General features: G+C 43.4%; 1 long non-coding RNA gene across 3 annotated transcripts in view; it reads left to right on the top strand.

Annotated features, from left to right (window-relative positions):
- Positions 1-24729, top strand: part of LOC140685638 (uncharacterized) — a 28266-nt gene extending 3537 nt beyond the window's left edge. Inside the window, exons 2-6 of one of the 3 annotated variants that reach the window (XR_012058889.1) lie at positions 10247-10393; positions 10621-10717; positions 12488-12675; positions 18375-18452; positions 23846-24729. This is a non-coding gene — a long non-coding RNA (uncharacterized lncRNA). The remainder of the gene's footprint in view (positions 1-10246; positions 10394-10620; positions 10718-12487; positions 12676-18374; positions 18453-23845) is intronic. The other 2 variants (XR_012058890.1, XR_012058891.1) reach the window with 2 other exon arrangements.
- Positions 24730-26289: the final 1560 nt, after the last annotated feature.

The raw sequence follows: 26289 nt of genomic DNA, 5'->3' as shown, positions 1-26289 counted from the left end.
ACAAAACAAAACAAATTTTAAATCACGTGATTTTGATTGATTTCTCTGTTCCTTGGATAGAATAAATAAAACCTTGGGTAAACATAACTACCACGTCTGCAGTGCTTGCTATGAGCTGGACATTGTTCTAAGTGCATCATGTGACTACGTAATCCTCGAAAAAACACATTTTACAGATGAAGAAACTAAGGCCCAGAGAGACTGAGTTGTGAGCCTGGAGTTCCCTGCTGCATGGCAGAGCCAGACTTCAGACCTGGCCACAGGGCTCTGGGTCCATGTCCTCCTCTCCACCCTCTGATGCCTCCACAAGTCAAGTCTCTGCTGAATGTTTTTTGTTTGAAGTTAGCTTGGCAAATTCTAACGGCACACAACATCTTTCACAAATTTTGAATGTCAGTATTTATGGAACTTTCACAACAAGCATTTAACAAAAGTCTAAGTGGAGCTAGTGAAGACACACCAACAGAACATCAGCCCCAACAAATCCCTGGGTCTTACCCCAGACCTGCTGAATCAGGATCAGGGCAAAGAGATGGGCTGTGGAGGGAGAGAGAGAGAGGAGGGGTGGAAGACACCAGTGAAATGTATTTCTGAAAACTCCCCAGGGGATTTCAGTGCACAGCCAGAGTTGGGAATCACTGGTAGAGGGTCTGCATCTTTTTTTAAAAAAGCCTTGATTGGCTTCTGAAATAGGGATGAATGTTGGCAGATGTGTCTGAACATGTTGGGGATATACATGGTGACACAGAGCATCCAAGAGAAAAATAGAGCATTTCTTATGGTCTTCACATTTTTAATACGATTTTACCTTTTTTCCTGGTTCCTTCCAATTCTCTTGTTAAAGATCAAAACTTTTGTCCTGGAATTTGTAAATATTAGCCACTGGGCAGGATCACCACTTCCCCACCAGCCTCTGTTGCCCACATCTGAGAATATGGTTTCACCACAGCTATTGAAACATAGGAGATTTATCATTTATTTAGCACACTTGTGGTTGCCAGTTTATGGTGAATTGCTCCTGGCAGGACGTATTTCATTGGATGTACGTTTTCAGAGATTATTATTTATGTCTTGATTCCTCATGTTCACCTTAGTTCCACGTGGGATTCCAGAACTTAGAGAAAGAATATGCATGGTTTTAGAACATATAGAAATCATAAGATGGCCATCAGAAAAATCTTGTCCTAATACTTTTTTCGTAGCTAGTTGACTATTGTTGTGAAAATAAGCATTCCCCTTTTTCACAGCAAGTTGATTTCTATAGAAATACTAGCCAAGGATTATAGGATAGAAGTGAAATAAAAATGAAGACCCACATGCTGTCTGTGTGCAGTGATGGCAGAGTAAATGCCCATGACTTCACCGGTCTTTTCCCTGGTCCTGTGTGTGTGGCAGTGTCGTGGCTGAAGAAGTTCAGCAGGGCAGGCTGTCTAAACTGGGTTTTGAGCCATTCATAGGTGTTACCAAGGGCCTGCCAGGGGTTGGGAAAGACTTCTGAACTGAATAGTAAGAGCTCATGAAAGATGGAGAAAATGAGATTCCAGCAGAGTAAATCTATGCCTTTGACTAGGAAGAAAATTAATCTCTCCCAAAGTGAATGAAAGGTTATAAAATCCTTTATTTTAATTTAGCTCTTTGGTTTGTGGAAGAGAAAAAAACTATATTAATCATTTTTATTTTGGAATCGATGGCATAACAGTTCATTTGTTTAGTAATGAATACTTGAGGTTGTGCAAAGAACTTTGCTTTCTTTTTTTGATTTGATTAATGATGTTTCCTGCCAAGGACGATTAATTGTTCTGTGGATTAAAGTCACATTAGCACAGTGACATTTAGGATTTCAGTCATGATGCAGTTCAGAAATTATTTGGAAATGCCAGCAGAGAAGATATACTGGAGAAACTCTGTCTTGAACTTTGAAGTGCTGGGTTGAATTAATGCGGTGGAACCCAGTCTTTATGGGTAGAGACAGACTGAAGAATCTGTCACCAAGGTTGGTTTCCATGTGACTGACATCTTCCCAGCATCCATCCTTGTCAGGCGTGGCTTCTGGCTCCTAAGCTGCTCACGAGGGTTAAGGACCAATGTCATCATCCAGGCTCATATATTAGGCAGGAACGTGTATATAAAAGATTTTGAAAAGCATTCAAGAGCATCTTGTTTAAATCACCTGTAAGTCATAAGAATCAACTGCCATGAAATGACAGCTCATAGTGAGAGACTTACAACTTGACAAACACTTCTTAATCCTTTAGAGCAGTTGAAACTTTGGAAAGCTTATGGGTCTTGACATTTCCTTCTATTTATAGATAAATGACTAGCATATGGGTCAGGTCAGGATAATCTTATCAGAAGCATTTACAAATATTAAGCATTTACAAATATTAAGCATTAATATGAAATTGTTATGTCCTTTACAAGGAAAACAAACTCAAAAGACTACTTTCATAGTCTTTTGAAATAATAAACGAGCTTTTATCAGCCTGCATAGAAGTGTATGAAGTTCTCAGGTTAAAAAATGGAAGAGTTCATGTGTTTCCTTTACTCAGAGGGCTTGGAGTTTCCAATAAAAAACTGAAATTGGCTCACAAAAGTGTCGCTTTTGGTATATCTTCATTATAAATTGTACTTTCCAAAATATGTTTAACCTTTTAAGGCATGTTTAGAACAAGCACGAATAGAATGAATCATTTTTAATTTCAGAAACTTGACACATTTCTACTATCTGTGTCTTTTTGAAGTAGTAGTTTATAGGGAAACATCTCTGTCCTGTGCCTCTTTTTTCACTCTTTTGAGGTTCAAGATCATTTGTCAGATACTGCTTTAAAGCCTACTGTAGACCTGAAATTTGCTCTGTGTTTTAGACATAAAAGTAGAATTCAAAGTTTTAATATTTCTATACCTCAAACACGTAAGTCTAAACGAGAGGATAAAACATGTACACAAAATAACCATGATCTAAGTGAGGTTGTGATTTAGACGCTGGAAATTCCTGATTGCCATTTCCTGTAGGGGTATGGGATGTGACTTCTGTTGAAAAGTCTGTACCACAGTGAACAGCCCTCGAATATTTATGGAAGGATGAACACTGAGGGGGCTGCAGGCATTTTATATAAAGGTTCTCCTTCGGTTGAGGATGGGGAGAATACCTTGATGACTTTTATACTTAAACAAAAACCTAGGTCGAATGTTATTTTACTGACGCAGGGATTACACATGTGCGTTTTGGTAGACTGTCCAGTTGACCATCGTGTTTGTGTTTTTCCAGGGCAGTCGAAGTGAAGTAGGGCCAGTCAGACCCCCAGGACCACCAGGTAAACTGGTCAGTAATATTTCTAGTCTCCAGCAGCTTATTTGCTTCCTATAAAATGCAACAAATTTAAAAAAAAAGCCAGGAGAGAAAAACAAGTTACAGAGGGTGATTTCATCACCCTTGATTTCTCTTCCTGGGTGAGTGTGTGAAAAGGTAAATGTGAGATTTCCAGTTAAATCTAGGAGACCCCCAGAGGGTATTTCAATCTACGTGGCTGGTAGCATTTATTTTAAAACTGGGGAGATGTGGAGGGCTCCGTGTGGCCTCTGCTGGTTCTTGGAATTGGAAAGGACTGTGTGTGAATGCTGCCTTGTTCTCAGGCAGGCTTGTTTACACAGCGAGTGGGGCTGTCCTCATCCCAGGGACTCAACTGAAAGAGCCCACAGTTGGGAAGGTGCGTAAAGCATGGAATTGAAGACCTCAGAGGTGGGGTGGTGGGAGAGGGGATGGGCTCTCTTCTCCTGAGAATGTGGCAGATTGGAGGAGCAGGATTAAACCGAGCCCAGCACATTTGTTTCAGACAGGAGTCAACACACCTGAGGCCGTGTCTGGCTTGTGTGTTTTCTTTGTTGCAGTAACTGTGCTTCTGGGGACTCTGTGTTTGTCCTTCAGGGTTCTTTCGGTAGCGCTGGCCTCCCCGGCGTTCTTGGCCCCCCTGGACTTCCAAGAATGAAAGGTGACAGGGGTAAGCTCTCAAGCTGTCCAGAAGGTTCCTTGTTTGGAAGGCTGATTTCTGCTATGTTGAGAAACCAGGCTTGCTTTGGGCCCAGTGGAGAATTTTTCTAGGAATTATCATAGAGATCTATCCAGAAAGATATCCTAAAGTACTGAGAGTGGAGGTTAAGAAGCCAGACATCTACTAATGCAATAACTTTTTAGAAGGGAAGAAATAAAAGCCAAGTAAAGTAAAAATTTTAGCTGTAGTCACACTTCCTATTTAGTTGTAAATTTACATTCCTACTTGCCACATTTTACCTGAATGTGGTCAGAGATCACTTCAAGTGGCCAGTGAGTTTTTGGACAGTTGTCTGTTTCTCCAGGTCATTCCTGACACTTGCTAGGTGGTGAGAAGATGGCATTTCTCTTCGGTTGGCGAAACTGGTCCAAAGGGTGAACAGGTAGGCTCCATCGTCCGAATAGTGTGAAATACAGGGTTTAATGTGCGTTGATGAATTTCACCAGCACTGGCCGATTTGTGGGCAGTTTCTCTGAATGTGCTTTGTGAGTGACGCCCAGGGTTTCATTTGGTCTGTAGCTTGATCTACTGTTTTTACAAGCTGGAGCTAATGAAGGCTTTGCCTTCAAGACTACACACTGTCTGCCTTTGAAGAGGGTGGTCCTGTCTCTCTTATTCACTGAATTGGTTTACTCCAGGCTGATCATGCCCTCATGAGCCATACCATTTTTTTTTCTTTACCCAAGACCTTAGCAAATAAACTATGCAGGTGAATTAGAGTTAGACCTCCCTCTGTTCTTTGCTTTCTGCTGTCAGAGCCCTTTCTAACCCTTCCCTAATTACAAAATTGCTGGTACAGTCAATAATCCTTAACTTCAGCAGAAACTCAGCCTCACCTCCTGGTTTTCTCCAGGCTGTTTTCTGGTTGGGAACAGCCTCTGACAGCTAGATTGGAAAGCCGCTGAAAGCACTGTGTATTTCTGCATGATCTAGGGGGCGCTGTGGGGGCTTAGGAATGCTTAGCAGTATTGGCTGGTGAAAATTGAGCCAAGGGACTAAGAATTTTAAACAATGTGACATTTAGCCTTACTTTTTAGGGTGTCTCTGGGGAAGAAGGTGAAGCAGGAGAAGGGTGAACTCGTAAGAGCTTTTTTTCTGGTTATTGATGGAGACTCCCTGATTTTAACTCTATTAGAAGCATACATGTTTTCTTCTCGCTGACACTGCTATCCTTGCTGACTTCTTTAAAGGCTAAGATGTTGCTTATATAGCTGGCAGATGACCCCCTAGAATTGTAGCCAAGACCAAGTAAAGCAGAGGGAAACACCCGCAGATCAATAGACCTAGCCTGAAGCACTTGGAGGGCAAAGTGTTCCCCTTAGGGGGCAAATTTTCAGTCACTTTCCATCTAGACATTCAAGGTGATTCTTACATGACTGTAGAAAGTCTATGAACAGTGTTTATCATGGAAAGAAAAGGAAAGTTTTGTTACAGTTGGAAAGTTGTGGCTCACGAGTGTGACCCTGGTGGCCATTCTCCTGAGTCTAAAACCCTCCAAAGAAGTGACTTCCACCCCCAGAGGAGGCTGCAGCTGCATCTCCAGGAAGGCAGTGAGAATGAGAGCAAGTTGCTGCTGCCGCCGGCACTGCTGGGTCTGCGGGCTCAGCTGCCTGGTTTTGACACAATGTAACGTGACCTGGTGTGGAAGCACACTGGGTGCTTTGGGGTGGGGAGGTGACAGAGTTCTCATAAAATCTTTTCAGAGAGCTTTTAGCACAGGAGAAAACTCTGGTAATGTTGCTTGATTCAGATTTTTAGAATTTAGAGTTACTATAAGTGTGACATCTGAATTAGGCTGAGCTTCCTAACAATTAAGTGAATGACAAAAGGATTATTCTAATTCTATTTTCTATTCAAACTGTTCATTTTATAAGCTAAGAGGACTTTTTAAAAAAAAAAATTTGAGGGGGAGGTAATTAGGCTTATTTATCTATTTATTTAATTTATTTTTTTAATGGATGTACTGGGGATTGAACCCAGGACCTCTGCTATACCCTCTCCACTAAGAGGATGTTTTAAATTATTCTCTTTTGTAGTGGAGATGCACTGATATGCTAAAACAAGCTGAATTCATACCTAGAACCAATGGTGGGAGATATTCAAGTTTGTTTTTTAGGCATAAAAGCATGCATATTTATTCGGATAGACTTTTGGGGACAAGTTTGAAAATATTGTTAGGGTTTCAAAACTGAAGCCACCTGGTTTAAATATCTATTGTGTTATATATAACAACATGGTAGTTTAATATTTTTTGACTTACACATTTAATTCTCAACACCTAGCATTTTAGATCTGGATGGAGCCTTGGAGAGCTCCTATTCAACCCTGGTATTTAGCAGACAAGGTCACCCACGGCTGGGAGGTTACAAAGCTCACACACGGTCATAAAGTTAAGTAGCAGAACTAGGACCAGAATCGAGATTTTGAATCTAATGTGTTTCTGCGGGGCCAGGGTTCTTTTGTTTGTGGTGTTCTGTAGACTTCAGCAGCACAATCCCTCTGAAATATTTTTACTGAACTATCAGATGTGAATACACTCTTCTAATATAATTGGGTTTTATTGATTTAGGGAGATATAGGGTTACCTGGCCCAAAGGGATCTGTAAGTATAACAAACAGTTACGGTATAAAAATAAAAATATCAATAAAACTGTAGAAAATAGAGTGTTCTGCTTTATGAAATCATTCTGTAAAATTCAATTCTAAAAGGACTTACGTTTAAGGAAATTAATGTCTAAATTTATTTTTTTTAAGTAATGAATTAGTGCAAAGGAAAAAAAAAAAACCTTACAACAGTGTAAATGGAACTGCATTTTGACCTAACCATGCCAAGGGAAGTTTTTTTTTCCTAAGTGGCTCACTGAGTATATGTTGTAATTTGTTCCATAATAAGTCACTTTTACAAGAACTGAACTGTGCTTAGCAGTGAAGAGAGGATAACTCAATTTCCTTGTCAGTGATATCACTGCAAATATTTCAGTAATTTTCTTAATCTCCTGCGTATTCTAGTTGCAGAAGTAAGTCACAGGCACTGTGCTTAAGAAAATACAGATAATTATTAGAGGTAGAAAATGGTCACCTCATTCAATTGATCACTCTACAGAAACTCAGCTGATGTCCCTAGAGATGAGATGAGTTCAGAATTAGAGAATCAGTAGCAGACCTCTGATGATTTGCTAAAAGTTGTGCAGATTTATTACAGTAAGAAATTTAGGGTAATATAAGGAGAAAGGATGAAGCTGACTTCAGTCTCAAGTGTCGCTACCAGCAGGATCCATTAATTTCCAAGTCACTCCTGTTTCTGGAATCCACCACCCCCTCCCCACCAAAGCCCTTCTGTCCCTGTGCAACACATTATCCTCACGGCCGCCAGTGTCGTCTAGATAAAAAAAAGGTAAAGCCCACAGCCTGTCCCTCCTCTGCTTAAAACCCTTCAGGAACAACACTTCATAGAGTAAAACCACAGCCTTAGCGAAGTGCACACAAAGCCTTCAGCAAAGCGGTCCCTGCCTCGCCAGGGTCATCTCCGACCTCTCTGGAGCTTTATCTGCTTGCAGTTCAGCTAAATGTTTCTTCATGCCGTGTGCTCTTCTCCCAGCCTGGAGCACTCTTCCTCTTTCCTTAGAATAGTGCCTCCTACTTAAGCGCTTAACACCATCCTCAGCCCAATGTTCTCCAGAGGGACCCGCCCAGGCTGGGTCCCAGTGCGCTGCCCTGGGCTGATCACGCAGCACTGAGATGGAAATGATCACACTGTGTCACTTCAGCTGCTTGCATGCTGCTTCTAAACGCCCTGTGACAATCTCGGGCTTCAGGTGACACCTCTGTGCCTAGGACTCCCTGACAGACATGGCTGAGGACTGAGAACAATGTAAAGAATGAACTTGGGTAGAATTTGGGAATGGAAATCCTCCTTTACTGTCTAGAAATAATCACTGATGTCCAACGGTGATAATTCAAGTTATAAAAGAAAAATGTGGGTGAGCACTGCAGATGTCAAATGAGTTCATTTCATTTAATTTTGGATATAATACTAGGAGTTAGTTCTTGATTTATCGCCACCCTTCCTGCCCTGTCTTTCCCGACACTTCCCAAGTAACACCGATGAAACTGAAGTACAGCCCCTGCATCAGGGGAAATGGCTGCTAAGAGAAAGGCTTCCCCTTTCCTCAGTGACTTCAGCCCGGACAAACCTGGCAAGTGGGTGAGGTCTGTTCCCCGGGTTCTATTTCAGCAGCCCACTCCTCAACTGATAAATTCTTTCCCAAAGACCTGGGACCCCTGTGATGTCCTGGCCATGTTGGCCCTTGACATCTTCATCGAAACTGCCTGCCCCTTGTTCTAGCAATATTGCAGACATTGCCAGCCAGGTATCACCCTCAAATTTGGTCTCCTTTGTTTTCTCCTAGTTCTAGTTCTTCCTCTCCTCCTTCTCCTTCGCCATCATCATCGTCGTGGTCACCTTGTCCTCCTTCTTCTCCTTTTCCTCCTTCTTCTCCTCCTCCTCCTCCTTTTCCTCCTTCTTCTCCTTCCTCCCCTTCTTCTCCTCTTCCTCTGTTCTTCTCTCTTCTTCTCCTCCACCTCCCCCTCCTCCTTCCTCTCCTCCTCCCTCTTCTTCTTTCTTTTTAGCAGCTTAGAGCAAAGCCATTTACTAAATCTCAATTCTGCAGGTAAAAGTTGGGGTTGATTCAACTGGACTCTGCTTGGAATCTTGAAAAGCCAAAAACAGGATATTGGATGGCTAAGCTCTTATCTGGAGGCTCTGGGGAAGAACCCACTTCTGAGCTCATTCATATCCTAGTGGTTGTAGGACTGAAGTCTCTGTTTCCTGAGGCCACTGGCTGTCAACTGAAAGTCCCTCTCTTCTCCTAAAGACCATTCACATTCCTTCTTATGTGTCTGCCAGTTCTTAGTGCATTCTGAATTCATTTGGTTTCTTCTCTGGGTTTTATTTTATTTTTTTAGAAGTTGCTGTGGTTTTGCATCCTAGTCACCTGACAGGTCCCCCGCCTTCATTCCATCCTCAGCTCTCCCCACTGACCCTGACTTTCAGGAAGTCTTTTAAGCCGTAATTTATTCAAAGAAGCAATTTTGACAGGTTGACTTGATGAGTGTCAGGGTTTTTGTTTGTTTGTTTTGTTTTTTTGCATAAAGAGAGATTGGGAAAAAGCACACTCCCTGAGCTTCATTTCGATGTGTCTAGGGAAAGCATTGCTTCACCACCTTTTTTCCTTTAGTTTAAAACATTTGAATGTTGGAAAGAGCAGGCTTTTTCTAGACGAATGTTGCATATGAAACAGAAGCAGGATTGCATTGTTTTATGAACATTCATGTCTTGAGCACTAGCATTCCCTCGATGCCTCCTGCCCTTTTATCTCTCATTCTTATTCTGTGAACAGTTGTACACCAGAACTAGTATGCCACAAATTCCACTAGAGGTGGTTTAACAACAAGTGAATAAATTTAGTCTCCTTTAAAGCAATCATTGTAGATGAGGACTTTAAAAATGCTTTTAGTAGTCTGCTTTCAGAAGAAAAATCTAATTGGTGTATGCTTTTGTGCTAAAGAAATAATTGGTTTATTTTTTTAACATCTTTAATATTTAGATTTTTAACTTCCTCAGCACTTAAATTATGGACTCTCACTTTTTGTTTGGGTATTTTAAATACATCGATTTAGTTCCTGCTAGTATTTGATAATTCCCAGACACATGTGACTTCTCCAAATGCTCCAGAGACTATTATAAAGGCTAAATGACTTACGTTCTTGGAAATATATTTATTTGATGCTTTCTGTATTGCTGATCTACCACGTAACGTGTCTTGTGAACTCAGCGGTCTTTTGGTGGCCAGGAAAAGTTAACATGTTTCATTAAAAACTACCTTGCTGTTAGAAGTGGATCAAAGTATGAAGAATGTGGTTTCAAAATGGATTGTTCCAATTAACATTTTGAAATAATAACCATACCAAAAAGACAGATCTTTAAAAAGTTTACTTGAACTGGAATTTTAAGAGATGGCAGCATTGTCGTGTGGCCTTGTGTGTCTTTACCTGGAGGATTCGCAGCCTCTGAGCAAATACCTCTTAGGTAATGGAGCTTAAGTCAACCCGCAGCTTCATGTCAGTGCCTGTGTTGGTATTAAGCAGACACATTCCCTGTGCGTGGCCCAGTTTTACAGTGCGCTGTTGTGTTCCAGGCAGGTAACCCTGGGGAGTCTGGCTTGAGGGCGCCTAAAGGAAGCCGGGGGCTTCCTGGAGAGGAAGGACCTCGAGGACCACCTGGACCATGAGGCGTGCAGGGAGACCAGGGTGCCACCAGCCTGCCTGGTATCCAGGGCCCTCCAGTGAGTGATGGGCAGTCCCTGGGGTTCCCTTTGGCAACTCCATCCCACAGTACCGGGTGGGGGCAGAGGGGCAGTTGGGCAGGACGAAACCTCAGCTCCTCAGCAGCTGGGCCATTTCCCTTGTAAATCCAGACGATCTGGCTCCTTGCCAAGTCTGACACTTGCTCATCTAACAGTGTCCCCTTTATGGTTCCGTATACAACGGTCTGTTTTCTTTTCCGTCCCAGGGTAGAGCACCCACAGATCAGCACATTAAGCAGGTTTGCATGAGAGTCATGCAAGACAAATACGTCAGAATGGCTTGACATTTTGTATGCTTTAAAGGTGGGAGTTTTTTTTTTATTGAAATGTAGTTGATTTGCAATGTTTTTGTTAGTTTCTGGTATACAGCATAGTGATTCAGTTACACATATCTTCTGTTTCAGATTCCTTTTCATTGTAGGTTATTATAAGATATTGAATGTAGTTCACTGTGCTATGCAGTAGGACCTCGTTCTTTATCTGTTCTGGATATAGTAGTGTGTATTTGCTAATCCCAGACTCCCAATTTATCCCTCCCAACCCCTTCCCCTTTGGTAACCATAAGACTCACAGACATAAAGGTGGGAGATTTTGAATAACATTAATTTCAATTCTGTTTTATCCAATTTGTTGCCATTTGCAATAGCTTATAGCCTCAAAGAAAAATATTACCTTTTGGGGTTAGCCTGGATTTTTTTTTTTTTTTGCCAATGGGGTTGATTTACAAGAAAGTACACCTCATACACACACACACACACACACACACACACACACAGACACACATTTTTTTCCCCTTTGGAACACAAATTCTCAGAACCTTTCTCCTGTTAACATCCTACCACCTGCTGTGTACCTGGCACTGACCTAGACTCTCTCTGTGGATTATGTGAGAAGTAACTGGCAGACTCTGTGCCTCTAGGAAGCATAAGGACATTGCTTCTACTCAGGTACCATGGATGTAGAAAATCAATAACTAGAATTTTACTAAAGTAGTGATATATTTTTGCATGTTAGCCTTTTTTTCCAAATTCATCTGTAACTATGGCAATGCTATTAATTATCATGTTCTTTCGTACATTCATAAGGTAGTAAGTTTATCTAGTAGGTTCATCAAGTTTTCCAGAATGGAATCATCACCTCTGTATTTGAAAACCACTGCTGTCGACATTTTATCTTGAAACGATATTTCAATTTTAAATATTTCACACTGAGAATATTATGACTTTATGCTAACTCTTACCTAAAGAAGGCCAGCATAGGACACTCGTATTTGAACAACTTTAAAATCTTGGTTAAAAAATGGGTTTCCAATTTATATTCTCCTTCACACTCTAAAAGCTTTTTAAAAACACTGCACTAGAATATTTCCCTGAGAGCATTTTAATGGGACCGTTTTCCTGTTCTCCATGGTTACTGTGGATGGTTCTTAGTCTCTTTAATGATTCCTGGAAAAGCCTATGCAGTTATTAATTTTTCAGACGGACTGCCCATTCTTAGGGAGCGAGCACTAATGTCTGGTGTCTGTTCCAAGCATGAAAAAACTTCTGAGAAGGATTATTAATAGGAAGTCATGAATTCTCTGGATATTTCATGTGACTTAAGTATCTTCAAGCTAAAAATGTAAGCCTGGGTCTCAAAGGGTGTCTTGGTACTAATTCTGGATGATGTCCTTGGCTTTCAGAAAGCTCCTGGACATCCACTCCCTACCCATGTTGAGAAACTCACTTTCCTCCTGGCTTTCAGATAACCAGCAGGTTCAGGTGAGACCCTCACCCCTGAGGAGCACCGCTTAGCCCAGAGCCCTGCAGTTTAAGGACTTTTATTCCCTCCCCCGTGTCTCAAAGCAGCAGGACCAGGTTTATCCAGGGAGGGCTGAATAGAAAAGTATCCCCAGTGAAGCTTCCTGGCAGAAAGCTTGTGAAAAAAATGACCCCGCTTTACTTATTTCTCACCGCCGGTTTTGAAGCTGTGGTGACACGCTGAGAAAAAGACACACTTGAAATACCTCTCTTTTCATTTGAATCACTTGCATGTGTCTGACTATTCTGGGCTCTTTTGTTTATTATCTTCTAGGGCATTTTGCTGAGATGGCTGCTAGCCTCAAGCGTCCCGACTCGGGAGCCTCTGGCCTCCCTGAGCCACCTGGACCCCCCGGTCCCCTAGGACCCCCAGAGAGAATGGTTTTCCTGGCCATAAGGGACATCGTGGCCTCCCAGGCATGAAGGGTCCCCTAGGGGCTCTCGGTTTGAGGGGACCTGAAGGTAAGGCATTTTGCCCCCGTGGAACCAGGGACGTACACTGCCCTTTTTCAGATGAATTCACGTGTCCTAGCAAGCGCCAGCCGTCTGCGCGGTAAGATGGATTGCTCGCTTTTCACAGTGGTGATGGTCAGGACTGGAAAACTGTTGTTTGATATTTTCTCTACCTTGGTGTATGACAACAGTAGACCAAACACCAGAATTAAGGTCCCTTGCCTTTTGGTGCCAGTGTTTTTCAGTTACAGTCTGCCTTAACCATAGTTCAAAATAAACCTCATGGGATCTGGTAAAGGATCATTCAGGTTTTTATTTTTATCGAGACCCCCTAGAATCATCATAGAGTTGTTCTGAGATGGCAACCAGCCCTTGAAGATTTGTGCGTGTTAACTTAAACCAACAGTTTGTTAGGACGTCAGAAAGGTCACATCAGGAGTTAACGTGACCTCCCCCACCCCCCACTTTCTTGCCTCCCTCTTCTTTTAAAGAGTGACACTGGCTGTCAGATTTGAGGGACTTTTTTTGTTCAGCTCTGAAATTCAGTCTAACTTTATTCCTTATTTAAGGTATGAGAGACTGTGAGAGAGTTTGTTTCTTCTCCATTTACTGAAAGCAAGCTAAGCCCCTGAGACCAGTTATTTTGCAGGGGAATAGGCTTATGAATGGGTTAGGTATTCCGCAGAACTTGGAGGAGGGCTGGCTGCCCCCAGTGGTGTTTGCTAGTTGAGCTGAGTAAGTCTGTCAGCTTGGGGTGGGAGTGTGCCGGGTAATTTACAGAGAGAACTGAGAGCGAGGAGTTTATGTATCACAAGGAGGGACTGACAGCTCTCCGGGGAACTTCAGAAAGACATGGCACCAAAATCAAGAGAGGATGTGTGTTTTTTAAACAGGGGTGCCCCAATTAGGGATAAACATTATGGTGTGAGTGGTCAGAAGTCAAGCCAGCTGCATTTTGGGATCTGTCTGTGAATTGCTGACACGTTCGGCTCACTGCACCCTCAGCTGGAACAGCGTTGTTCATTATTTCCTATTTGGCATGCGCAGAGCGGTGTGTTAATGGGGCCCCGGGTCAACCTGGCAGATTTCCAAGTTTTCAGAGGCTGAACACAATCAAACATGGAGAGAGCTCAGAGTGCATCTTAAAGAGAACCGGGTGTTTGAAAGAATCCCATGGCCACTCACCTTGGTCCTGCTTTTACCTTCAGTTCAGGAATTCTGACCAGAGGTGCTCTCCCCAGGGTCGGGCCCTGCTTCCTGTGTCAACTCTTCGAGGAAACTCCACCGCTGCGGGCGGACTGCTGGCTTAGTTGTCTGTGTTGTGGCGGAGCCCATGCTTTCCTGAGTTCCCTGCTGAGCCGTGGTTCCCAAAGAGTAGCCCCCGCTGCGTCCGCATCATCAGAGACCTGTTAGGAAAGCAGTTCTCCTGCTGGCCCAGACTCACTGAATCAGAAACCCTGCAGTGAGGGCAGCAGTGTCCGTGGGGGACGTCACCCATCTTCCCACTGAGAAGGAGCATCTTGTAGGGCTGCCAGCCCTCTCTTCTGTGGCTAAAGTGAAGTCTCCATATTTGGGACAGAGCTTAACTTTGACTTAGTAAAGACCGCTTCTGAAGTCCCACCTTATTCCCTAAGAAAGGAAAGTGTCTGTCTACCTGCTTCCCTGGGAGAGTCTGCAGAGGGCTGCCTCTCCAGCCTGGGCTACATCCATGTCTGGGTCCCCTTCCCAGAGGTTTTGATTTACATTGGGCTTTCACAGTATTCCCCAGGGGATTTCAGTGTGCAACCAGGGCTGAGAAGCACTGGAAATAAAGGGGACCTGTTCTGGAAACTTCCTGGGATGCTTGGAACTGGAGCATGGAGTTGTGTCTGGGTTGGGCTGGGTTGGCCCTAGCAGGTGAACCTTATTTTGAAAGGAAGAAAAATCTGTTTCTATATTTGGAACCTGGAAAGGATCTCTAGCAGTAAGTTCATTCATTAGGCATAGTTTGATCATATAAGGGACTGTTTCTTCCTGCAGTATTTGTGACATAGCCTAGAATCTGGATGTGATAGAGTTTTTTTTTTTTTCCTAAAGAACTTTCTCTCCCCACCCTCCTCCATACCTTTCTTGGCATTGGGTTCCTTTAAAACAGTATCTTCTCTCAGTTTTACTTCTTAAAATGTGGGGCGTGGACAGAAAGGAATAATCAGATGGACTCTTATCAGTCAATACTGTCACAATTTGGAAATGTAAGATTCTTGATAAGTGGACTGAATCTTTCTTGTCCATCACATACACTAAAAGTCCTATTTAGTTGAAAACACGTAGTGTTCTACTACCCAAAGGTTACAGATCAAATTTTTCTTGAGAATAAACACTCCACCATTTGAAACTTAACTGTTCCTCTGATCAGAGATGTGTTTCATTGTCTCTTGTTGCCTTTTTTCCCCCCCACTTAATAAAGAAGGAATGGTGTAGGTGCTGGTTTCCATGGAGATGCTTTGAGAGCCTTTTTCCAGAGACATTGCTACATAGATAAGTTTTACTAATAGTTCAGGCTATGTCTTAATCAAATCACTGTTTTCTTTCTAAAAACTTACTCTGAAAAACACAGCAGAACATTTTTAATAGGAACTCGTAGAAACAGGCCTCAGATCATACTCAAAGCTTAAGTCGTGTTGATGTGTATTTTGGCTTTCATCATCATGCTTTACACGCTTTTACACAAACGCGTTGGAGCCACAGACTTGTTGTGTGTCTGTTTCATGTGTGTTCATGTCATGTGACACTGGAGCAGAAACACGAGAGACCCCCGACTGGCCCAGTGTTCACCTTGCTTAGGATCACGTCAGTCTTTCATGTCATAAGTACTTTTTAAATGTTCATGGTTTGGGGTAGTTTTCAGTCTCTGAGTGAGGCTGTGGGTATGTTTAGAATTTTTTAGTGTGAGTCAAGTAGATATGTCGCTATGCCTTGTCTCAAGCCTCTGACAAATGTTATTCTCTGTTCTTCAACTTTTTATCTCTATCTGAATGGAAGAGTGTTTCATCCTTAAAGGTCAGAGCCTGGAGAGTGGGCTCTCCTGTCTATTTCAGGCTCTAGGCAACATGCTTTTACAAAAGGTGCAGAACCAGCATGGCTCAGCCCAGGACACAGAGCACAGGGCTAGAGCTAAGGGAACAGATCTCATAGGGAGTCAGGTTTGTTCTTCCCTATTGCACCATCCCTGTGAAAGCTGCAGTTTAACTTTCTCTGCTCATCTCATCTCTTCAGAAAATGAGGCACAGTCTATGGCCAGCCTTGAGATTTGCAGTGATATGACATTTAAATTGCTAAGTTAACTAGAGAGCTTAAGCTGTTAGTTTTAAAAATGCTAGTTGTCTTAGCTTCCTAATGCAGTAAGGCCGTATTGGTGATGAGTGTAAAAAATAACTAGTTCGTGTGAGTTCAAGCTGAGCTGTAAATCCTTACACAATACTTATAAAACTTTGTCTTGAAAAGGTGGTTGACATGGTAAAAAATCTTCACACAAGGAAATTCACAGCTAAAAATTGAAGTATGGTTACTATTTAAAGATTCATTTCATAATTTGAGATTTTTGACTGACAAATGTGCATATGGTTGTACAGATACTCTATTTTTGTTGTGTATGTGGCTTAGTTTTTAAAATTATAACGAACCTGATAACATTGGATGAGGTTGAGCTGATATGAATATTTGGAAAAAATGATTATGTATAGAATTTGTTGCAAAATGCCATTGCATCTTCTAACAATGTAGTAAAATAACAATATAATACTATACTGGTGGGGAAACAGGTAATGCCTCCTACCAGGAGCAGTAGAAGTCATTTAGGACCAGTTAACTAAGGTTTTGAGGCACTTTGTTAATGAGGCCAAGGTTGTGGGTTTGGTCTCTGCAGGGGCCAGTTTAATTCAACTTTGTTCTGTGGCTGCTGGATCCCCGAATTCAGTCAGCTGTCTTGCAAAGACACATGGTTGGTTGCAATCCAGATTTCCTTTATTCCCTGTAAATAATGAGGCAGAATTGAAATGTACTCCCTTGTGACAGCACCCTCTAAATTTCAAAAATTCATTAATTCATTTTTGGTAATACTAAATGTACATTGTTCATGAATTTTAAAGTGTATAAAAAGATATTCAGTGAAGCGTGTCTCTCCCAGCCCCATCTCCCACGATTCCTTTATCCTTTCTATTAGGTAATCACTATTATTAGCTTCCTAAATATCCATATCTGTGATGATCAATGAATGCATATTTTTTCTTATATCATTTCAATAAATTGTATTGTCCTTTAGTAAGTGGTCTGGCCCTGGCTTTTTTCACTTAACAATGTCTTGGGGATCATGTCAAAGAGCTTCCTGGTTCTTCTTCACAGGTGCATAGCATTCTACTCTATAAAAAAGTACCACCATATATTTAACCCTTCAGTTGATACTTAGATTGTTTTTAATCTTCTGTTAAATTTTTTTCCAGGTTGGATTTGCATATTTCTGATTAAACTTATTCCTGGTTATTTAATAATTTAGTTGCTATTACAAATGGGATCTTTTTTTCACTACATCTTATTCCTGATTGTTTGTATATGTGAAAATTATTGATTTCCATATATTAATTTTGTACCTTGCTCCTTTACTGAATTCTCTTATTGTTCGTAGATTTTGAATTGGTTTTCTAGGGTGTAAGATCAACAGTCATATCACCTGATGTTGCAGAAAAATGTGTTACAGCTCAATTGTGACAGCAACCTGGATCCAGGCGAGAAACCAAGCAGCACTCGGAGAGTTGGAGAACTCAGGTTTATTATGCCAGCAGACCCAGAGGAGTTAACACTCCAAGCTCTGGACTCTGTCTGTAGGTTTGCACAGGCCTTTATAGGCTGCCAGTTTTACACTTTGCAACATCATATGTAAATAAAGTATAACAGAAGTTGACCAACCAGGAACAAGCTTTATGGAAATAGACCAATCAGGAGTGAGAGAAATAACCAATCAGGAGTGAGCTCCATGTGACTGAAGTACTACAAATGGACCAATCAGAAGTTAGGGAAGTGGACCAATCAGAAGTGAGAGTAATAACCAATCAGGAGTGAAGGAAGTAATCAATCAGAAGTGAGCTCAGGGAACCAATAGAATTTTAGGGGTAAGTAAGCCATTTCAGAGGCAAAAAGTGAGATAGAGCCTCTGGGCCAGGGAACTGGATGGTGTTGGCAGGAGAGTAGTGGCCCTGACTGGGGGTCCTGCTGGTCTTTTTATGGGGCTTCCTGCCTCACCGAGAACAAGGGTAACTTACACCAAATAATAAATAATAGTAAGAAAGTAGGCGTCTTTATAACATCCTGACTGGAGTGGAGCTGCTGCTTGTGTTTCACGTGAAGCATCACACCAGCAAGGGGTTGAGACAGATAAACTTTATCATGCTGAGGAATTAGCTAGCTTCTTATTTTATTGAATGTTGTATCAGGAACGCATGTTTAATTGTCTGGTGTCTTTTCATCATCTAGGGATATAATCATTTGATTTTTCCCCTTAGACCTCTTAAAATAATTAACTTGATTTTTCCCTTGCTACGTACTTACTACAATCTAGTTTGTAGCAACATCATAACTTTTTGATTTCTGAATGTAGGCCTTGCTTTAAGTTGAAAAATATGGAACTTTATTTTTATAGATACATAGAAAAATAACATTTCTCTAATGAAATCCAGGTGACATGGGAGAAAGGGGTGATCATGGCCTTCCAGGAAGATGTCCCAAAGATGTGCCCAGAGCTACAGGTCTCCCAAGTAAGTATGAGGTGGGGAAATTGGTAGCAAGTGGGTAGTCTGGCTAGAATAATATTTCAAAGAATTGCTCTTTGATTACTTGAGTTTATCACGTGATAATAATGGCTAGCATCAATTTTTCAAGACCAACTTCAATGAAGAGTTAGATAATCTGTAAATCATGTCTGAATTCTTCGAGTGAGAATACATGTCAGGGCTTGAAACAGCACTTTATTTTTTAGGGGTAATTAGGCTTGCTTATTTATTATTTATTTATTTACTTTTTATTTTATTTTATTTTATTTTAAAATGGAGGTACTGGGGATTGAACCTAGGACCTCATGCATGCTAAGCACATGCTCTACCACTGAGCTATACCCTCTGCCCACCTGACACGTAACTTTCTTTAATAAATACTGAAAAAAATAGTGTCAAAGTCCAGCCACAAGGCACCTGTTACGAAATTGAGTGAATTTCTACCCCAGCTGCTCATTTCCTCTTTGTTTAAAAAGAGCGACAGGAAAATGAAACCAAGTTTCAATTGTTTGTGTTGCCCAGGGAGTTAACTGAAATTTATTTTAAATGCTTCTCCTTCAAACGTACAGACGGTCCGGAAGTCCACATGCAAAAATAAACTTGGACATTTCTAACCCTGGCCACCAAAAGCCACACACAAGTACATACCCAGCTGGGTCAGCTGAGGTGACAAAGTAGCCTCTGTGTGAAGGGCCCAGATTCTCACCTTGGGCGTCTGTTCTCCTTCCACACTGGTTGCTCTGTGGCCGGAGTCTCGATGGCCGCTTGCTCGTCCACTGGGCGATGGCTTCCAGGTCCAACCACAGAAGAAGCCTGAGAGTGTGAATGGCACGCAGCCTCCCAGCAAACTCCCCGATCGCTGTGGGGCCGTGCCTCAGGAAGGTCCCCGAAGCCCCGGGGAGGCAAATCAGGGGAGGGGGCTTGTGCTGAAGGAGGAAGGAGGGTGGTCCACACTCCCACAGTGGATTTGGAAAACTCGGTCAAAGAAAATCTAGAGAAAGAAAAGATGGTTCTCTAATTCTGCCGATGGCTTGCATATTCAATCAAGGTTATAACTGCCACCCCAAACATCGTTGCTTTCTGATTATCCATTTCATTGCACCTTGGGATTTTCTCATTTAAAAGATTTTTTTTAAAAAATACAAATACATTTGGAGAGAGCTCAAACACTGCTTTTCTAAGACTGATTCATGGGCCTGTCAAGACGTTTTCACAAATCGATGATTGTGATTGGAATCACTAGGGAGGCTTTTACTATTGGAAAAGGAAAGAAAATGTGGTTGGAGTTAAATGAGGCCAAGAGAAGATTTTACTATAGAGTCTGGATTCATTGATGGACTTTTAGAAGAGAGAAGAGGAAAGAGACTGCTGAGTGCTCCTCTCCTTTATCAATAGTAGGAATAGGAGGTTTTAAAGCTGATGCAATAGCATCACTGCAATTTACTTAATTATCTGTGGGTTATAAATCCCACAAGAGCCTTACAATTTCTCCTCCCATTTTGTTAACAAATCACTTAACTGTTCTTGGACCAGCAACGTGCACGGTTTACAAGGTTTTACTTTATCAAAAACATATGATTGTTTCTGGTGACCCTTAGTTTAAAAAAAAACCTGTGGATGAGCCACGTTTTAAGTTTAAGAATGGGGAGATTAAAGAAGAGCCTCTCGCATGTGCGCAGTGCCCCTGGCCGCCACGAGGGGCGCTATTTCCCACCTGCACCCCCCACTCACCTGGGGTTTGTGCGGTGCCGGGAGGGGGCTTCGCTGATGAGCTTTTTTTAGCACATCAGTCCATCCGTGTGTGGGCAGACGGTAAGGTAGGACAAGCTCATCACTGGCAGCTCTCCCTGGCCCTAATCTTGTCTCCTTGATGAAAAAAATTTTGTTATGGCCGCTCTTGGAGTTAATACTTAAATCTGATTTGTTAAAAAGTTCCATGGACTCCCCATCTCAGGACTCCGACACCTTCCCTTCTGGGTTTCCTTTCTGCCTTTTACCAGCCCGTGTCCCTCTCTTCCTGGTCCCACTCGGAAATCTGGTCTTCCTTTTGGGGGCTTTGGTTACATTTTCATTGAGAGGATATTTGGCGTCACTTAGTGAAAAATCGGAGTAGCAGATTATTTTTTTTTGAAGGCACTAAAGATTGAACCCCACTAAGCATGCACTCTATCACTGAGTGTACCCTCCCCTGCCCCAGATTACAGATTATTACTATTATTTTTTTAAATTACGGCTTGCTTTCCGAAGCATGCCACTTCCCCAGGGCTTTGGCACACTGGCTCACTTCTCCGGAGGCCCCAGCTGGGGCTTCGGCTTTCTGTCAGCTCACATCCCCTTGTCTGCACGAAAAGATGCTCAGCTGTCAGTTTCCCAACCCATCAAGTCCCTGAGCAAGGGTTTTGGGGGCCATTTCTCCCCTAAAGCGAGTGCTCTGAAACGGGGCTGTTGGGAGCTTGGGCCCCACAGTCCAGACGCCTGGCTCACATCTTGACGGTCACTAACTGGCTTCCTGACACCAGACAAGTTCTTAACTGCTCAGTGCCTCAGCTTCCCCACTTACCAAAGAGATGATAGTCAAGAGTCCCATCTCCCAGAGAGCGTAATTCTGAGAATGAAAGGGAAGGAGGCAGCCCATCTGACGTGCTTAGGGCGGTTGCTGGCCACCGCCCCTGCGCAGTCCGGGTTCATGCGTGGTGCTGCTAGTAACGTAGCAAACCCACTTCTGTGTGTGGAGGTGGGTGGTGGGCAGAGCTGGGCCCTGGTTCAGCCCTGGTGGCCTCTTCCTGGCTGTCGCTCAGCGGGAAGATGCTGCTACTCCCGACCCCTCAGACCTTCCCTCCGCGAAATCTCCAGCTCCGCCCCACAAATGCATAGTGCTAGGTCACAGCAGATCGTGTCACCAGCTCACTGTCCTCAGAGAGGCTGGGCCATTCTTCATTTCCTTGTTAGAGCTTGAAATGGGATTAAATGTGCTTTCTGGTCTCTCCCAAACCTAACGGATGGGACTTCAGGACCTGAGGGAACCCTCAGCAGGGCCCTGTTCAGGACCTTGTCCAGAACCTTCTAGATACATATACATCTCATGTCGAGGAAAGAGCCTGCAGAACAGAGTATTCTGCGACCTTCTTTGTTGTCCCTGTTGTTAGATTTGGGACTCAGCCTGTTGAGTGAGAAGACCATTTGGTCCTTCTTAGTGCTAATATAGCTGATGAATTTGAAAAAATGGCACTGACACCTTTACTATCTATCCAGTGATCAGAATTCCTTCATTCTTTCTGGACAGTTTAGTTCTCTGCCTCTCCTCCTTACCCCATAGTTGGTTCAGTGTTAAAGATTACGTGCCCTTTGGGATTGTGATGGTCCGTTGCCGAATACGGACCACAGGGCATCGTTATCACCATTGTGTGGACTGTCATTTTGGCCTTCGTGCTCTGTTGTGTTAACGTCAACAGAAACCATGAGTGAGCTTCCCGCGGCCAGAGGGAGGAGGGCAGACAGGTGAGAAGTGCGGACTCGAGCCCGGCTGCCCTTTTACTTACTTTCAGCTGCGCTGCCTCTCAGTGCGCTCGCATCTTCTCTGCACGGGGGAGAGGATAACCGCACCTACTGTCCGGCCTCATTCGGGAGGACCTGTGGGTGTGTTCGTACCTGTAGAGCACTTAGAATGGTGCCTGGCTTGTAGCAGACGTTCTGCGAATTTAGCTCTTACCGCTATTGTCATTCCTCCTTTTATATCTGAAGAGAGACAGACGTAACACAGGTCCCAGGCCCCGACAAAGGTCTCGGGTGAGTGACAGAGGCAGATGTGCGTATGTCCAGGTTCACGTTGTGGATGAAAGGATGGGCAGGCTGGGCGGGTGTATGATGAGCTGGTCTTGCCATCTGAGGCATCATCTGACTGGCGTGTCCCATAGCTTCTCAGTGTCTTGATTCCTCTTCTGCCTCCCACAGAGCTGTGCAGAACGCACAGAGCGGGATCTGTGGGGCTTTAGACCCCGATCCCTGCCCCTACCTTCCATCTCTCACCAGAACCTTCCGTGGCGTCACTTGTCCCATCAAGAGTTACTCTTTGCCTGCTGCCCCAAACTTGTCCACTGGGGACCAGTTCCTTGGCACCCTGGGGATTTTAGGAAAACATATTTAAGGATGGGTCTTGACTTCTCTTTGTGCATTTAAACACCGGGGAGAGGGGTCAGCTAAGTGACAGTCGTGTGTGGACCACCAGGAACGTGGTGTTCACCATACCAGGCCACGGGGCCAGATTTCTTGTGCAAAATCTGCAGTTAGGTGAGCTGTGCTTGTGAATGTTGAGTGGGAAAAAAATCCCGCAATGCAAAGGGCACCTCTGAAGCTTAAGTCTAGCAGTAGTCATTTATCCTATTTCCACAGCTGTCCAATTTCCACTGTTTTATTCAGTCCTGGGGATCTTAAGTGAGCAAACCACTAAATACCCCAATTCCTTAAACATGTGTGCTTTGTCTAACACCACAAAAGTTAGCTCAGGACAAAGTGAGACATGTAAGAAATTCTCTAATTAATGCTGAAAATGTATCCGTGTTTTTTTAAGCCTGTATGCACAGCCCCTGTGATTCCGCAGCGTCATTAGAGCCCTCGGAAGGGTCCTGGCACGTTGAGCCTTCATCAGTGTAACGCGACTGCCCTCTAGTGTTAGCACAGAGAATGACACCGATGTTCACTTTAAGAAAAACGAAATGTTTGGCAATAACACTTTATAGGTCCTTGAAATTTTGGGAAACTGTAAAATCATCAGGCAGCTAGTGTAGCTAACACACCCATGAGGCCAGCAAGGCAGAATGAGAACACTCTGGATCTGGGCTTTCTCTTCGCAAGAGTTGAAAAGCAGTTTTTAGATATTTGTTAATGGAGTTCTTGAGTAACTTGAATGTGACTTAGTGTCACCCCAAAATTAGGTTCCCACAGAATAGTCTCCGAGCACCTTGGAGCCCAGGTCAGGGCTCACCAGAAGCTGATAAGCTGTTATGGGAAGGCTAGTTTTTCCCTCTGGCCACTTTTACAGGGCAAAACCTCAGACAAATAGCTTTAAGGATCATCATCTTCGTCCATCATCATCTTTAGTCATCCTCTATCATTTAAGAAAGCATTAAAAAATTATTTTGGAGGGGAGGAGGTAATTAGGTTTCTTATTTATGTTTTGGAGGAGTTACCTGGGATTGAACCCAGGACCTTGTGCATGCTAAGTATGTGCTCTACCACTTGAGCTATGCCCTGCCCCCTACAAAAACATGTATTAAGGCCATTTGTACACGCTGCTGGACAGTGGGAGGTCCAGTGCCTCCTGCCAGTCTGCAGCCACGAGGGGTGTCCTGCTCATGTGTGCAACTTTTTGTGTGTTTCAGGTGACCCGGGTCCTGCCAGCTATGGGAGGAATGGCCGGGATGGTGGGCGAGGCCCCTCAGGGGTGGCGGGCCTCCCTGGTGTGCCTGGCCCCCCAGGACCTCCCGGCCCTCCTGCTTTCTGCGAGCCAGCCTCCTGCACCGTGCAGGCTGGTCAGCGGGCATTTAGCGAAGGTCCTGACTAGTGAAAGGCTTAGCGCTGCGCCGCTGTCGGCGTAAACCACACTTGGAGAGGAAGCTTGGGAGAGAAGCACTGCCCGAAGCGAGGGCAAGCGGACAGTGCCTCACCTTCAGGTTTATTCCGGAAGACCCACCTGACAGTCAGAAATCCTCTTCCCTTTCCTGTGGACGGGAGCCAGCAGAGCCGTCAGTGACACAAACAAAACCCCTCCCTTGAAGCAAATTTACAGTCCTGTCCCCGGGACCGTAAGCCTTAGCGTGCTATACACGCTGCGGACCACTGCGCCAGGAAACAAGGACAACGGTTTGGACGCCTCAGCTGCGGTAGTTACTTTCCTTCTTTATTTGGATGTTGTTTCAGCGCTGTAGGGGATTACCAGACTAGGTACCAGGAGACCCCACTAGGGATGATAGAATCGGTGCTCAAACTCCCCGTCAGTGTGCGCTCTCGGGAGTTGCAGGGAAGGCTGGACCACATGGAGTGACTTCCTTACAGCTGTGGTGGTTTTCACAGTCGGCGTGGATTTTTTCAAACTGTATTGCATCTCCCACCTGTTAATATTTCGGGCTCTTCTATGTGAAAGCAAAAAAGGAATTTTAATATCCTGCCAATCATAAGTTTTATTGATGAGGCTATTTATTTTAAAGGTTTGAGGTAACACCTCTGGTTGTACCAAAGAAGCAATAAATACGATTTCTTAACCTTGCATGTTTTCTTAGTCGTAGTCAATGAAAAGAAGTCTGAGCTGATTTAGAGACATTAGAATTTTTTCAATTACTGGTATTTCTGTGGGCATGCTTGTAATATTAATACTTTTTTTCTACGGTGAAATTAAAAAGCCCTTACTGTTCCCGGGAGGGTGTTACCATGACGGAAGTTCTTTATATGTGTGTGTGTGTGTGTGTGTGTGTGGTGGGGGTTGGAGAGCGGGGGCTTGGGGTGATGAGGAGGCCTGCATGGACTTTTTTGAAATCTAACAAACATGGGATAAGAAATCTAACATATGGAATATGAATCCATATCCCACAAAAATGCACAAATGCATATGCATAAATATGTTTGCATGTGATGTCTGAGATCTCACGGACCCCCTCAGCCTAGCCTTGCTTGGTTTCTAGGTGAGAAACCAGTCTTCATTTCAGTGCTGTGTTAGTGCCCTCCTATTTAGAACTTCACTGCTGCGAAATGATTTATGTTCTGCCATTTTTCTTATAAAGGCAGCTCAGCTAGAGCGCCACATTCTTACCAATAAGATGGGTATTGCCTGGTCACTCAAAGCACTTTATTACTGTTTACACAGTCGCATCGGCTTGCTGTTTTAGCAACATCTACATGAACTGTCGATCAGACTTAATAGATGAATTTTGTGTCGCGGTGCCTGTGACTGACTTGTCCCGGGCCGTAGCGCGCTGCTCAGAGTAGTCAACATCTTCAGTGAGTTCATGGAACTCCATTCTCTCAAGTCAAAGGGAGGGAGGGTTTTTGATATTTTTTTCCTCATGTGTACTTTCTACACATTTAAAATTTTTAGTCCCATTTGTTTGGTCAAATCAATCATTTCATAATATATATTTGGGTTTCTTTAAAACCGCTCCCAGCATCTGGGCCTGTGCTTCTGGCGTGGATTGTGTTTAAGGGGAACGTGCACAGCCTGACCGCACAGATCAGTGCCGTCCACCCCCGGGAAGGGCGCTCTTCCTGCGCGTGGAGGAGACGATCCTTGAAATGGAGGTATCGTTATAACTGCTTCAAAGGGCCTTTAGAGGAGGTGGCAGACCTTTCCGGGTCCTGTGACAGATAAACAGATGCAAAGAAACTGCCTTGTCATTTCACCAGGGTGGTTTTATTTTAACTGGAGTGACACAATCAAATACGACAAAAGAGAAATTATTCAATAACCAAATACATATGTTTCTCGGTTCTGTAATATCCAACTCATAAGAAAATTTTAAAAAAATAAAATTTCAAAGAAAAAGTTCCTTTGACTGTTTTACAAACTTGAGAGACAAAAGGAAGTACAGTGGCTCCTACAGATACAGCAATTGTGGGAATGACCACTTACAAATGGATTGTGCAAAACGAGCAGATTCCAGACGGTGGGAGCGATCCGTTATAAATCCAGTTAGCTGAAGTCGCTTATGGAAGCAGTAAATTCTGGACTGAGAAACTGCAGGGACAAGTAGCCCGCAAATCTCCAGGAAAGAGGGCTGGTGGATATTGAATGAGACCAAATAGCTCTCTTTAGCAAAGCAGAAATCTCCAAAAC

Source organism: Vicugna pacos, chromosome 15, assembly GCF_048564905.1.
Source record: "Vicugna pacos chromosome 15, VicPac4, whole genome shotgun sequence".
NCBI classification, from domain to species: domain Eukaryota; kingdom Metazoa; phylum Chordata; class Mammalia; order Artiodactyla; family Camelidae; genus Vicugna; species Vicugna pacos.
This window is presented reverse-complemented; position numbering and strand designations above follow the sequence as displayed.